The 14,029-nt window shown below is 36.2% G+C and overlaps 2 protein-coding genes across 16 annotated transcripts in view; both read right to left on the bottom strand.

The window, feature by feature from the left end:
- The window catches only part of LOC125649560 (GTPase IMAP family member 7-like), a 29,450-nt gene extending 21,082 nt beyond the window's left edge, over positions 1 to 8,368 (bottom strand). For 2 of the 15 annotated variants that reach the window (XM_056143976.1, XM_056143968.1), the window contains exons 1-3: positions 5,270 to 5,418; positions 2,442 to 3,469; positions 2,023 to 2,162 (exon numbers count right to left, since the gene is read on the bottom strand). The gene's annotated coding sequence lies outside the window, so the exon portion shown is untranslated. Of the gene's footprint in view, positions 1 to 2,022; positions 2,163 to 2,441; positions 3,470 to 5,269; positions 5,419 to 8,349 lie in introns of those variants that run through there. The other 13 variants (XM_056143974.1, XM_056143982.1, XM_056143975.1 and 10 more) reach the window with 11 other exon arrangements.
- LOC125654656 (GTPase IMAP family member 7-like) overlaps positions 1 to 14,029 on the bottom strand; it is a 662,712-nt gene that overhangs the window by 197,602 nt on the left and 451,081 nt on the right. The gene's annotated exons all lie outside the window — the stretch shown is intronic.

Below are 14,029 nucleotides of genomic sequence, written 5' to 3'. Positions count from 1 at the left end.
GTATTACACTTTAAACATTAAGTCAACATATTATGAAGTTTACTTCAATTTGTAAACCTTTACTTAGTGTGTAATGTCAATATGCAAGGTGAAGATAACTAACAGTGATCAATCTCATAATTCCTATAAGCAATACAAAATAGTTAATAGGGCAAACACGGACCCCTGGACACACCAGAGGTAGGATCAGGTGCCTAGGAAGAGTAAGCATACCCATATATGTAATTTTATTGAAGCAGCAACTAATATATTCTGAGTGTAAAATTTATAATGAATTAATAGTTTACATGTTATGTTGTAAATCTAATATCAGTACACTCTGTCCTCCTTGACATCATTTTTGAGGGATAAAAGGGGTAAACAAATGAAGAATAAACTAACTTACCATGATAACTATTGTTTTGTACTTTTTTGGAAATACGGAAAATATTTCACTCTCCAAGTCAAAGGGGAAAATAATTCAAGGAATTATCCACTTTTATAAAAGAATGACATCATATAAAGTCTCTTCGAAAGAAAAAATTTGTATCATCTGCCCTTAAACAATTATTTTCTATTAAGCTTTGAATAAAACAATTTTACAAAGCAGTCTTTTTAAGTCTTGAAATTTCGCAGTCATTGTTTATTTTGTAAACGGAAATATGTTGAAATTTCCATGACCACAGTTAGCAAAATGTTCAGAACATAGTGAATTTATGATACTGGGGTCGTGAATTCGCTGTTGGTGGACGCGCACACGAACGTTTAGGTTACCGGTTTGTCCAGTGTAGTTTTCTCTACAGGTATGGCAAATCATGTAGTGTATCATGCTTTCATGTTTATATGCCATCTTAGAATTGAGCGTTAATTTTTTGCCTCATTTAAGATGTTTCTCCACCTTCCTCCATATGATTACATTCGTTTTGTAATTACACATAACCCACGCAAACAAAATATATTTTGAACAGCTAGAAGACTTTTTCCTATAATACAACAGTCCCAAAATCTCAAAACCCGAATAAGAGAATAACAAAACAATCAGTGTGTACTAATACAGTTTATGATAGTAATGCATTGTTTGCAAAAAGTACATTGATTGATTCATTTATTGGATAGTGTTTAACGTTATCACTCATATGAAAACGTCACCATAGCCAGAGAAGGGCTGCAAAATAAAGACCAATACTCGGTGCTTATGGCCTTTGAGCAGGAGGCATCTTTATCGCGCCACACCGTGACACGAGGCCTTAGTTTTTACCGTCTCATCCAAAGGATCGCCCCATTTAGTCGCATTTTAAGACAAGCAAAGGGTGCCGAGGACCCATTCAAATCCGGATCCCCATGGGACTAAAAAAACTGACAAAGCATTTGTAATGCCCTGTTTCAATACGTATGATATTGCTAAATAAATATAAATCAGAATTATATGTTTCACCATAAGCTGTTTGCAATGTAAACATTGCAAAACAATTTTTACCATCCAGGAATTTTGTGATTTCTTCTATCCAGAGTCTGGTCACTGCAAAATGAACTGACCGATATGTATCATGGTTCGGGATACGTAACCAATTTCAATAACTCTATATTATAAAAATCATGTCCAATTAACTGGGTACATTACATGTACGTTTGAAAGAAAAGAGTGGTATTAACCACTCGTTAAGTAAATTTACAAATGATGTAAAACACGATGTGAAATGCAAAAATTGTACTTTGTTTACATCAGTAAAATGAAATAGGTATGAAATATGTGAAGCAATTTCTAACCCAGGAACCGCTAATTAATCACCCAACAAATGACCAGTGTGAAATTTTCACTTGGTCTTGGGAAGCGGTTTCATCATGGTTTAATTTTGAACCCCCAACTGAAATCTTTCAGTTCTGGTTTAATCATCATAGGCAACAAATGAACTTTCTCATGATATCCAGTCGGGGTTTTGTGTCTTTTTTCTCAATATGTCAACATAAGAATAATATACAAATTAGGAAAATCACACTAATAGAATTATACATAAAATTTCATACTGTAAGAAATAAATTTACCTTGCAACTATTCCACCTGTGATCTTCAAATGGATTTTGTAGTTTTGTAAATGTGTCTATAGCGACCGGTAAATACGGCATTCAATACTTAAACATCTTCGATTGCAAAATTTGGGGCCTAGATCAAGTGCACTTATTTTCTGAAACAAGTGTAAAGAAAGAAAATATTGTATACCTGGAGCGAAAAAAAACAATTCATTCATTTCTACATGAATGAATTACAAAAGAATAAAATTGTTTATTGAATGTCAATAGCAGCAGGTATTGCTTCATTTTACAGGTTTTACCAGTTTCAGTTTCGCGTTCAGAGCAGCCAATGTTCATATTCTTTTATTCACTAGACAAAGGGTTATTACAAAAGAATCGAATTGTTTATTGAATATCAATAGCAATCAGTATTGTGTCATCGACATACTTACATCAGTTTCGGTAACGCTTTCACTTTCAACGCTCTTTTATTCACTAGACAAAACATACATCAATTAAATACAAAATGAATACATCATACAATTTCTTGTCTGAACTTACAAAACCATTGCAGAAGCAGACGACTGAAGTTGAAAGTCATTAGATAATTCATATAAGCATACCATACAATATGAACTCTTTTGTGTTCGAATTCATGTTGCGCAACCACAATTATTTGATAACATAAAGACATGATTACAATTTTCATGGTATATTTGTTTTCTATGGAATTCAATATAGAAAAATAATCATATAGAATTAATAGTACTTAGCATTTTTAATATTTCACTTGGTATGAAAAAGTAAAAGACAATGTGTAGAGTTTAGTTATAGAAAATGTCACAGAAAGCTTTAAAAGTTTATGATTTTACTTTAATAATTACCATAACATATCTACCTCTACAGTGTTAGATGCATTGGATGAGAAGTAGGAATGAGTAAAATCGCTATGCTCAAGTCCAGATTTAGTATTTTTTATACTGTAAACTTGAAGTCAAACAACTTCCCTAGCCAGAAATGTCGCTTACGCAAGAGTTGTTACTGATGAATAGCATATTAGAAACTCCCAACTAGCGGGAAAGGTGAAGGGCTACTTTTTGATTGATCTTTATCTAACTCTTTAGAAATAGGATTTTCATTTTCTCATATTTGCACACTCATCATTCTTCCCGTTGGTGCCGGTTGAATATAATTGAAATATCGCCAAGCAACAAAGCAACAATTCTTCCCTTTACAGCATACACTTAAAACAAAGAAAAGAAGATAAAAAAATTGTAGCATATAGTACTTGATGAGCGTACGAGTTGGAGAATAACAGAAACTTGGAGAGAAATTGATTATCGACAGGGGATGCTTACTCCTCCTAGGCACCTGATCCCACCTCTGGTGTGTCCAGGGGTTCGTGTTTGCCCAACTCTCTATTTTGTATTGCTTATAGAAGTTATGAGATCGAACACTCTTCGTTATACTGGCCTTACATCTGTGTGATGAAATAAAAACAATTCTAGAGTCGACTCTTTCATAACGTGCTTTTCTTTATACAGTGTTACTCTTATTCCCCCACGAATTAAAATTGTTGTGATCCATGAGAGATACATTTCGTTATGGTTTACTAATCTTAAAATGTAATGTCTCTTTTCACACAATCAATATGATATTAGTTATACTGTTGTATATGAAATGTTGCATATATAATAAGCCAAAGTCAACTTACTGTCCGTTACTCTACTAGTTCAACAAAAATATTGCAGTCCTCTTACCACTACCTGGGCTATATAACAAATTAGAACTACATTCAAATACAAAACGGGTTTTAAAAATGGCGGAGAATTCTTACCAAAGGGCTTTAATCCCTGTATTATTAATGTGATATTGATCTGTGATTGAATGTGTGAAAAAGTTATGAGGAAACGTCAGCTTGCGCATGTACAAGTGTACACATGTCATGATGCGACATTCATTTATAGATTGAAACCTAACAGGGTGCATTATAGCACTTGACCGTAGGCGCCTGATCCCACCTCTAGTATATCCAGGGATTCGTGTTTACCCAACTCTCTGTTTTGTATTGCTTCTAGGTGTTATGAGATGGATTCATGAATATACACAAAAACGATAGATTACTGGCTGACACGTCGCCCAATGTAAAAAAGGTATCGCTCTGTGGAGTCTATGAGGGTCACAGGCTTTAACAGTTTGGTTGGTGTCCCTCGGATTGTCCTTCGGGTTATCAAAGATTTGTCGTATGTACAATCAGACAATCATCAGCTTTTGTAAAGAAATCAAAATTCATACACCCAAATTAAAGATTGTCGTGTCCCTGTAAGAGATATATTTTTGATGATTCCTTTTCGCATCTCATGTGCTCCAAATTGTAAAACTTGCGATATACTGATCACCAGCAATTCATTAAGTAGTAATCACATTGGACGTAATTTATCTACCAAAACTTTTGATAATTTGACTTGTAAATATTCTAACATTGTCTACGCTATTGGGTGTAACCTATGTGGCTTAATGTATGTTGGGGGATACTCAGAGTTTTAATAAAAGAATATCAGGGCACATATTTCAAATAAATAATGCTGGTAACCAACTTCTTTACAAGCATTTTAACTCGCCCGAGCACTCCATCTTTTCTATGAAGGTAAGGATTTTGGAAAAAATATTACCATAACACAAATGGTCCAACATTAAGTACCCCTTTTCGTAGACAACGAGAAGATCACTGGATCAGGACCCTAGGTACTGCATTTCCATACGGATGCAATGATAAGGTATATGGTGTTTGAAATTTGATTACTCCACATGGAAATAACGTGAATGTGATGGGACCCTTTCCCAATATTCAAAGACAGAAACGCAGTCATGGACATCGTTCATTCAAAAGGCAAAGTATAAATTATATCACATGTGATTCACTTTTCCTCACGCCAACAGACAATTAGGTCCAAATCATATTCGCACAAAACTCTACTCTGCGAATATGACGTGGACCTAATTGTCTGTTGACGTAAGGTAAAAAGTGAATCAAACGTGACATCACTTATTATTCGATATATCCGCGTGAGCTCAACATAAAAGACACCACAGAGTCGTCCACATCTGCTTCATACTTAGATATTTTATTGAAAGTAGACACCTTCCATTAACTGGAACCCTTAATTTGGGAGAATTTGTGTATTTTCCTCTTTTCCAAACGTCATTTTTACCACCGTAATCCACCTGACGTTTGTAACACCACTCGCATGTAAAATGGGTTTAAACTATGTTACAGTACCTTTAATAAAAGTTGCCCAAATCTTTCTCGAAAGATGTTGATGTACTGGATGCAAGCTGTAATATACATATAATTTATTTTACAATGTTACGTATAGCACAGTATAGTGTGCTGTTATATACCTACAATTTTCCCTAATAGAAAGTAATTACAAATGGAATAAATTATTTTCATAATTGCTTCTTTTTTTTCAAAACTCCAACTCTTTAAATACTTTCCTTGTACTGTCGTCCTCTATCGATCTGTTGACTAAGTGCCTTTTTCTAATTACTACGCAAGTCACCTTATTGAAAGCTGACCGTGTATAACAAAGCATTGATACGAAGGCTGTTCGATATGTAATGTGTATTGTACGATATCTCAAAAACATTCAACTCAAATAGTGAAATGAACATTACATCCCTTCAAAGTATTCTCCGCGATTTGAAATACATAATTTCAATTTTTGAATCTATTTCTGAAATGCGTCAGGGTACGCTGATCTAGGTAGACATCTGAGACACGGACTGATGGCTGAGCCAAGGGCTTGCCGGGACTTGTAACGACGATCAGATAAGAACTTATTAAGTTTTGGAAAAAGGAAAAAATCGCATGAGGCTAAATCTGGAGAATATGGTGGGTGTGGGAAAACGGCAACCTTCTCTAACTTCAAAAATTGCTTCACAAGCACAGATGTATGTGATGGAGAATTATCATGAAGTAGACGAACATGCCTAAATCCCAAAACGGAGAGTCGCTTATGATAATATTTCTTGAGCTTTTTTAGTATAACATATCGGTAATACCGCCCTGTAACACCTTTGTCCTTCGGCACCGGAATTTGTACGACTATACCATCACATGAGAAAAATATGAAATAAAGAACTTTCTTTGTGCTTATAGTTCTGTTGGCAGCTACAGGCCTTCTACCGTGTTTAGTTAGCCATATTTTGTTTCCATTTTTTCTTATTTGTTCGAAATAGTAACCCATGTTTCGTCACCAGTAACAATGTTTGCAAACTGAGGAATTGCTTAGCGGTTTGTACTCATACCCGTTTTTGATTGTCTGTCAACATATGCGGTATTCATCTGGCAGAAATATTTCGTACTTTCAAAATAAAATCCACCCACGATAGCGATATGCCAACAGCTTTGGCAATATCATGAATCGTGTATTTGCCATCACTTTCAATTATTTCCATGACTTTTGAGACATTTGCCTTGCCTGTTACAGTCACAGGTCGGCCAGATTTTGCTGCATCTTTGACGGACTCTGCGCAAGTCAAAAATGTCTTTCCCCACCTACGAACTGTCTCATAAGATACCTTATCAGACCCATAAATTTCCCCCAATTCAGTAAAAATCTGCATTACCGAATGACTGAGTTTTGTGCGAACTTTTATATAAGCTCTAATGTCTTCATTATTCTCAACCCGTTTCCCAAACATTTTTACAACAGTGGTCGACGACTGACTCTATTGAAATGACTATAAGTTTAAAATGATGCGGAGCTGAAGGCTCGTGTTTATATTGAATAGAGCTATTCAAGAGTATCATCATCCACGAAATCGTGCAAAGAGTGAACGCGCTGTGGTACAATACACATTACATATTGAACAGCACTCGTATACTGGGTTATCAGGCAACGTCATTTTTGGACGATTTTGTTTATGTTCGTGGGTCAAATAAAACTGATATTGTCTACGAATGCAAGATGAAGATAACGAACAGTGATCAATCCCATAACTCCTACAAGCAATACAAAATAGATAGTTGGGCAATCACGGACCCCTGGACACACCAGAGGTGGGATCAGGTGCCTAGGAGGAGTAAGCATCCCTGTTTATAACGGTAAAACATTCTTTGAAACAATAGACATGACATTTGTAATTCCTGTTTCAATACGTTTCAGATAGCTAAATGAATTAGATACATGTTTATCAGAGTTAATTGTTTTATCATAAGCTGTATGCAGTATAAACATTGGAATACCAGTTATGTTTACCATGCAGGATGTCTGTAATTTCCTCCTTCCAGAGGATAAACTGACCAATACCCTGTTTCGTGTCCACGGACACATAGCCAATTGCAATAACTATATATCATCTATACCATGTCGAATCAACCGGACATGCTACATATACGTTTAGAGGAAAATAATGCTCTTAACGAGTCGTTAAGTAAATTTACATGTAATGTAAAATACTATGTGAAATACAAAAGCTGTAATTTGTTTATATCAGTGAATGAGATAGGTGTGAAATTTGTGAAGCGATTTTTAAGGAAGTGTAAAACTTTCACTTGCTCAAGAGAGTTACAGACGTTTAAGTATTATCCAATCAAAAAGAAGCCCACGTGCATACACATGCAGTTTGGTAATTTTGACCACGCAAATCGGTTAAGGGTCTCAATATCTACCTATGATATGAATATCAAACCCTGTCAATGAACAACAAAAAAGTTAGATTGATTAAAAAGTTAGTATACAAAAAATGTGATGCACGTGCATGCGCATACACGTGCGTGCAGACAAAATTACCATCATTTTGCACATCTACAAATCATATACTATCATCCTATTAAGTTTTCATGTCCATCCCTTGTGTATTCTGATTTCGAATATTTTGTACCAAAATTGCAATGTACGTGCATGTGCCTCCATGCACGTGCTGACAAAATGACTATCGTTCTGCACATCTACAAATGCTACACTATCATCCTGGAAAGTTTCATATCGATCCTTCGTGTAGTTTATGAGAACACTCCGGACAAAAAAGTACCGGAGAAAAATAATGATAATAGTAAGAAACCGAGTAAAAACAATATGCTCCCAAACTTTGTTTTGGGAACATAAATATGTAAATTAGGAAAATGACATTAAGTGACCCTCATGTATTCAATTCCAATTTAGGAATTAATTTCAAAATAAATCATACTGAATATTCCGTACGATTAAGATTCATGTAGCAAAAAAACATGGACTTATGTATTAGACCCAAATCATTTCAAAGAATATAAATTAAAAGACTTTTGTAAAACAGAAATGCCACACGACTACAAGGATACATAAATTTTCATACTGAATTAAATGTTTCTCTTACCTCCCAACGGTGCTCTTTAAGGAATGGATTTAATTCTGGTGCATTTTATACGATATAACCTACGTTTGGTCTGTTTACGCCTTTTAATGCGCGAAGCGGATTTTAAAACAGTGTAAACTGACCCAAACCAGATTATATCGTATAATATGCCCCAAAATTAAATTCATATATCTTAATTCAATGCAAAGAGACAAAAGTACTAATCTTCGTTTATTAAAATGTACATAAATGCTGAAAAATACAAGTCACTTGTGTCGCGCAATGATACACTTAGCAACCACGACGAAGCGTCGAGCGGTAAAGGCAGCCATTTTAGTTCTAAGGAACTCATGTATCAAAATTGTAATGGCAGTTATAGAAGGTAACGTTTGCTACGAATTTCATAACAGAACATATATGAAAGTCATGGAGGTAATGCATATTTCGCTGCCTTCGAAAGCTCGACTTTGAAGTAGCTCAGAGAGCGATTAAGAAAGCATAGGACATTGTATAGTCTTTGACGTACATGGCACCACACAAATGCATATAGACTTAATTTGCAGTTTGTAGTTTTATGAACGTTTTTAACTATAACATATTTATATACGGAATAACCGTTGGATCAAGCGAACCGAATTGAACAAATTGCGTGTTTAAATGACAAATTGCACGCCTCAGAGTCTTGATCTTTTCCCCTCTTTCATTGTCGTTAAAGAAATATTTCAAACAGACGTGACCGTGAACTACGACGAATAACTGTTGGAACTAATGAACAAAAATGGCGGTGCCCATATGAACAAAATTTTCAGTTAACGTATGTCGATATTTTTTTGTATTCTTTTGTTGATTTTGTCATCTCCCCCCCCCTTTTTTTTTTTACATACGTGTTACCTTTAGTGCGTTGCTTCGCGGGCGGGTCTTCAGCTATTCGCTCGGTATTAAAGCTTGCCGTTGCATGCAAGATTGTCGTCAGTATAAAATCCGACACAGGAAAATACATTTATAAGATAATATCTAATTGCGATCAAGGAGTCAATTTGAAGTCATATCATAATAAACTGTTACACTTTTGTGCCTCGAGAGGCGGATCAAGCATGCAATCCCCTCCCCAGTGAGAACTGTGTTTCAAAATAAACAGGGTAAAATTTACAAATACTTGATATACCATCAATTCGAATATATTATCTTTGTTTTAATCTATCAATCAAATCTCATATAGAGAACATAACGTTATTGATATTTTTTTATCAAATTGAGTGGATTCTATACATCTTGCTTGATATCGAGAACAGAATCTGTGTATTAAGCCGATGTGTCTTATTGCACACGTCGACATTCTATTCCATAGAAGGCCGACAATAGTCGTGCGGTGTAAAATAAAAATAAAGAAAAGTAGTTCCGGTTGCTGGTTGTCAAGAGGTGTGCATGTCCCCATACCAAACCATATTATACCAAAATAAATTGCATAACCTACTTTGTATTTGAACAATCATATAAATAATGTTAATGGAATATTGTGTAAGAACAGATTTCATGTTGCAAACATACACCGATACTTGTACAGTTTACAAAAAAAAATCATTTCAGAGAATTACTAGAACAATCGAAGACTTTTCGTATTGAAACAGTAATGAAAAAACAATTTTTGAAGGATATAATCGATTTTTCAACTGCGTCATTGCAAAAGAATCATGCCTGTTGTTTATCGAAAGTCAATAGCAACCGGTATTGTGTTATTCCCCAGCTTGGAGGAGTTTCAGTATCGCTTTGATGTTTCAAGGCCAATGTTTCAATTCATTTAATTTACCAGGCTGAAGCTAGCAGCCACTAACCAGCAGCCAATAAGCACGTAGAAGCTAGCAGCATCAAAGGACTAAGAGTACTCATAGAAAAATATTTAATTTGAAACCTATTCTAAAGGAAATTTTTAATTTAATTAATGTTTTGAATTAATAAATGTCAATCGCAACACTCATGGGCAACTTAGCTCACATGAGAGATTGTACATAAATGGTGAAATGAATTTATATCAGTAATTTGTAATGAAAGGATGAAAGGAAATAAAATTGACCACACATTTCATTTCCTGATCTTTTTGAACAATTTCTCAGCTTACATGCACGAAAGTAAGTGCACATTGATAATTTAGCTCACCAGAATATTACAATCTTAGTCATTAAGTACCTATTGATTGATATGATATGGAAAACTATATGGTGTGGGGTGCTTTATTATCTCAAGACTGATCCTATTTTCATGTGCCAATTCATTTGAAATCATATCGCATTCAAAAATCTTTTCTGCAAATTAGCTCACCTGAAGAGTGATAACCATTGCTTTGTAACAAAAGAAACCAACAAAGGAAATATTTTGAGCAAGTGGTGTAAGGAAGCAGGATTAAATAATGAAACAACCACTTTCTCTGTAATATCTGGGAAATAATACCTCCATCCTGTGACTGTTATCAAAAATTGTGCATTAGCTCACCTGATTTTGACATTGCGCATAAATTAGTAAAAAAAAGTATAACACGAGTTTTATGACTGCTTTTAGAGCTGTAATCTGTGAAGACAAGGCAGAAGGAACATCAAGGCAAGGTAGAGGACCCCTAGGACTATCATTCATCACGCAGTTGTGTTAAGTAGGGCCATATAAATATATTAGAGGAAAAAAGCATTATAAACAGATCAATTTTTGACAAATTCTGTACACACAACCTTTTCATACAAAAAAAAAATGTATATATAATTAAGTGCATATTGACCTCCCACACATTTTTCACCAGACCGACAGTCTCTACATCAGCTGTATATCATGTGATCAAATATCAAGATAAAATCGTACCGTGTATGTATAAATCGTTCCATTGACACGATATCCAGATATCAATGCAAGTTGAAGTTAATATTACTTCAAAACGTATTAATTTCTTAATTTGAAAAGTGCTGAGAGCAAGTTTATCGTGACTTGTAACATGTCTAATTTTTGCATTGAACATGCAAGATGCGGCGATTTTTGCATATACGAAGTTGAATCTAGCCCGAAAAACATGTTTTCTGTTGAAGCCACAACTTGCTCCCCTAACTTTCCTTTTGCACTGAAGTTCACATGTCGCATAAATCAAACACCTTTCACTCAAAAACCTCGGGGTGTCGTGCCAATGATGAAATTTGTATGTACGGAAACCCTGTTTATGCAAATGAGTTCATTGTGAAAGTCACAATATACATGTAGATTAGGGGCGATATCAAGATCACAATATAATATGGATATTACTTTAGCATGTATGTTATATAAAGAAGAAATTGAAAATATTTCAATATCAAAGAGAATTAATATAACCCATTTGACAGAAACTTTTACACGATTGCGGTTTATTGTTTGACAGCGGTGGTAAATAACGAAAAAAATATGTTGACATTTCCAACCGCAAAAGGAATATAGATGTGTACTTCATGACCTTCATCATGACGTATTTGTCATTGTGACGTCATGTAATGTGCCAGTGCGGTAAAGTACATGTTTTACAGCACTGGTATTTATGAGGAAAGCCTTAACTCAGCCGCGCACTTTCAGTTTGGGGCTGTAGTGGTACCACCAGGGACAGATTTCGAGTCCCCATTTCTACTCTAGGAGGGGTGACAAGGACAATGTATCCATTGATTGAGGTAAAGAGTACTAAGGACTACTCGATGCTGTGTAAAGAAGAGCTCTATGATACCCGAAAGTATGGTTTAGCTCACCTGAACTTTGACATATTTCGTCGTAGAAAATAAAAGGGTTTTATGATTACTTTTACAGCATTAATCTTTGTAGACAAGGCGGAAGGAACATCAAGGCAAAGTGAAGGACCCCTAGGACTATCATTTTCCGCTTTCAGTTTGGGGCTGTAGTGGTACCACCTGGTGGCTCCCGGGGTCGGGACAGATTTCGAGTCCCCATTTCTACTCTAAACGGGGTGACAAGGACAATGCATCCATTGATTGAGGCAGAGAGTACTAAAGGCTACTAGATGTCATGAACAAAAGCGCTCTGGCATACCTGGAAGTATGCTTTAGCTCACCTGAACTTTGACATTTTTCGTTTCTCGTAATGAAAGAGTTGGTTTTATAACTGCTTTCAGAGGATTAATCTTTGAAGACAAGGCGAAAGGAACATCAAGACAAGGTAAAGGACCCCTAGCACTATCATTTACCGTTTTCAGTTTGGGGCTGTAGTGGTACCACCCGGTGGCTCCCGGGGTCGGGACAGATTTCGAGTCCCCATTTCTACTCTAAAAGGGGTGACAAGGACAATGTATCCATTGATTGAGGTAAAGAGTACTAAGGACTACTGGATGCTATGTAAAGAAGAGCTCTGGGATACCCGGAAGTATTGTTTAGCTCACCTGAACTTTGACATTTTTCGTTTCTCGTAAATAAGGAGGGGGTTTTATGACTGCTTTTACAGTATTAATCTTTGAAGACAAGGCGGACGGAACATCAAGGCAAGGTAGAGGACCCCTAGGACTATCATTTACCACTTTCAGTTTGGGGCTGTAGTGGTAGCACCAGGTGGCTGCCGGGGGTCAGGACAGATTTCGAGTTCCCATTTCTACTGTAGGAGGGGTGACAAGGACAATGTATCCATTGATTGAAGTAGAGAGTACTAAGGGCTACTCGATGCCATGTAAAGAAGAGCTCTGGGATATCCGGAAGTATTGTTTAGCTCACCTGAACTTTGACATTTTGCGTTTCTCGTAATAAAAGAGGAGGTTTTATGACTGGTTTTCCAGCATTAATCTTTGAAGACAAGGCGGAAGGAACATCAAAGCAAGGTAGAGGACCCCCAGAACTATCATTTACCACTTTCAGTTTTGGGTTGTAGCGGTACCACCCGGGACAGATTTTGAGTCCCGACTTCTATTCTATCAGGGGTGACAGGGACACTGTATCCATGAATGTAAAGAAGAGCTCTGTGATGCCTGGAAGTATTGTTTAGCTCACCTGAACATTGATATTTTTTGTATCTCGTAGAGAATGAAGGGATAAGGTGTCTGCTTTAAGAGCATAAATCTTTGAAGACAAGGAGGAAAGGACATCAACAGAAGGTAGAAAAAACATGGAGCTATCATTTGCCGCTTTCAGTTTGAAGTTGTAGTGGTACCACCTGGTGGCCCCTGGGGTTCGGGAGAGATCTTGAGTTCCATTTTTCTACTCTACTAAGGGTGAAGGTTTCAATTGGTTAGAATACTGCTAGAGATCCTATTCATTACTCGATCCCAGACAGACAAAAGGTCCGTTATACCTGATAGTGTTGCTTACCTCGCCTGAACTATGCCATTTTTTGTGTCTCATAGAAAAGATAATGCTTTAATAGGTTTGGTATGCAACAGATTCTGTTAGAGAATTTGGCGTAGCTCTAACTACACTATGCATTTTGTACGAAAGGCGGCAAGTGAAAGCATAGATAATTGATATTTATTTATATGGTGGTCGCCACTTTGTAATTTAACTTGCAACCGCTATTTAATATCTGGTGGCCTCCACTCAGTTTAACTGGCAGTTATCACTAATTGAATATGTAGCTATTGTCGAAGCTTTGCTGCTTTCCTGGTCAAAAGGTCAATGTCACTTCGAAACTTGTTGAGAAAAGCTTGTCGACATTCTACGGGCCATATATTTTTGCTTGGCTCATACTTCGGGGGGGGGGGGGGGGGGTG

Source organism: Ostrea edulis, chromosome 7, assembly GCF_947568905.1.
Source record: "Ostrea edulis chromosome 7, xbOstEdul1.1, whole genome shotgun sequence".
Taxonomy (NCBI): Eukaryota; Metazoa; Mollusca; class Bivalvia; order Ostreida; family Ostreidae; genus Ostrea; species Ostrea edulis.
Note: the sequence above shows the minus strand (reverse complement) of the source record. Positions and strands in the feature narration are given on the sequence as shown.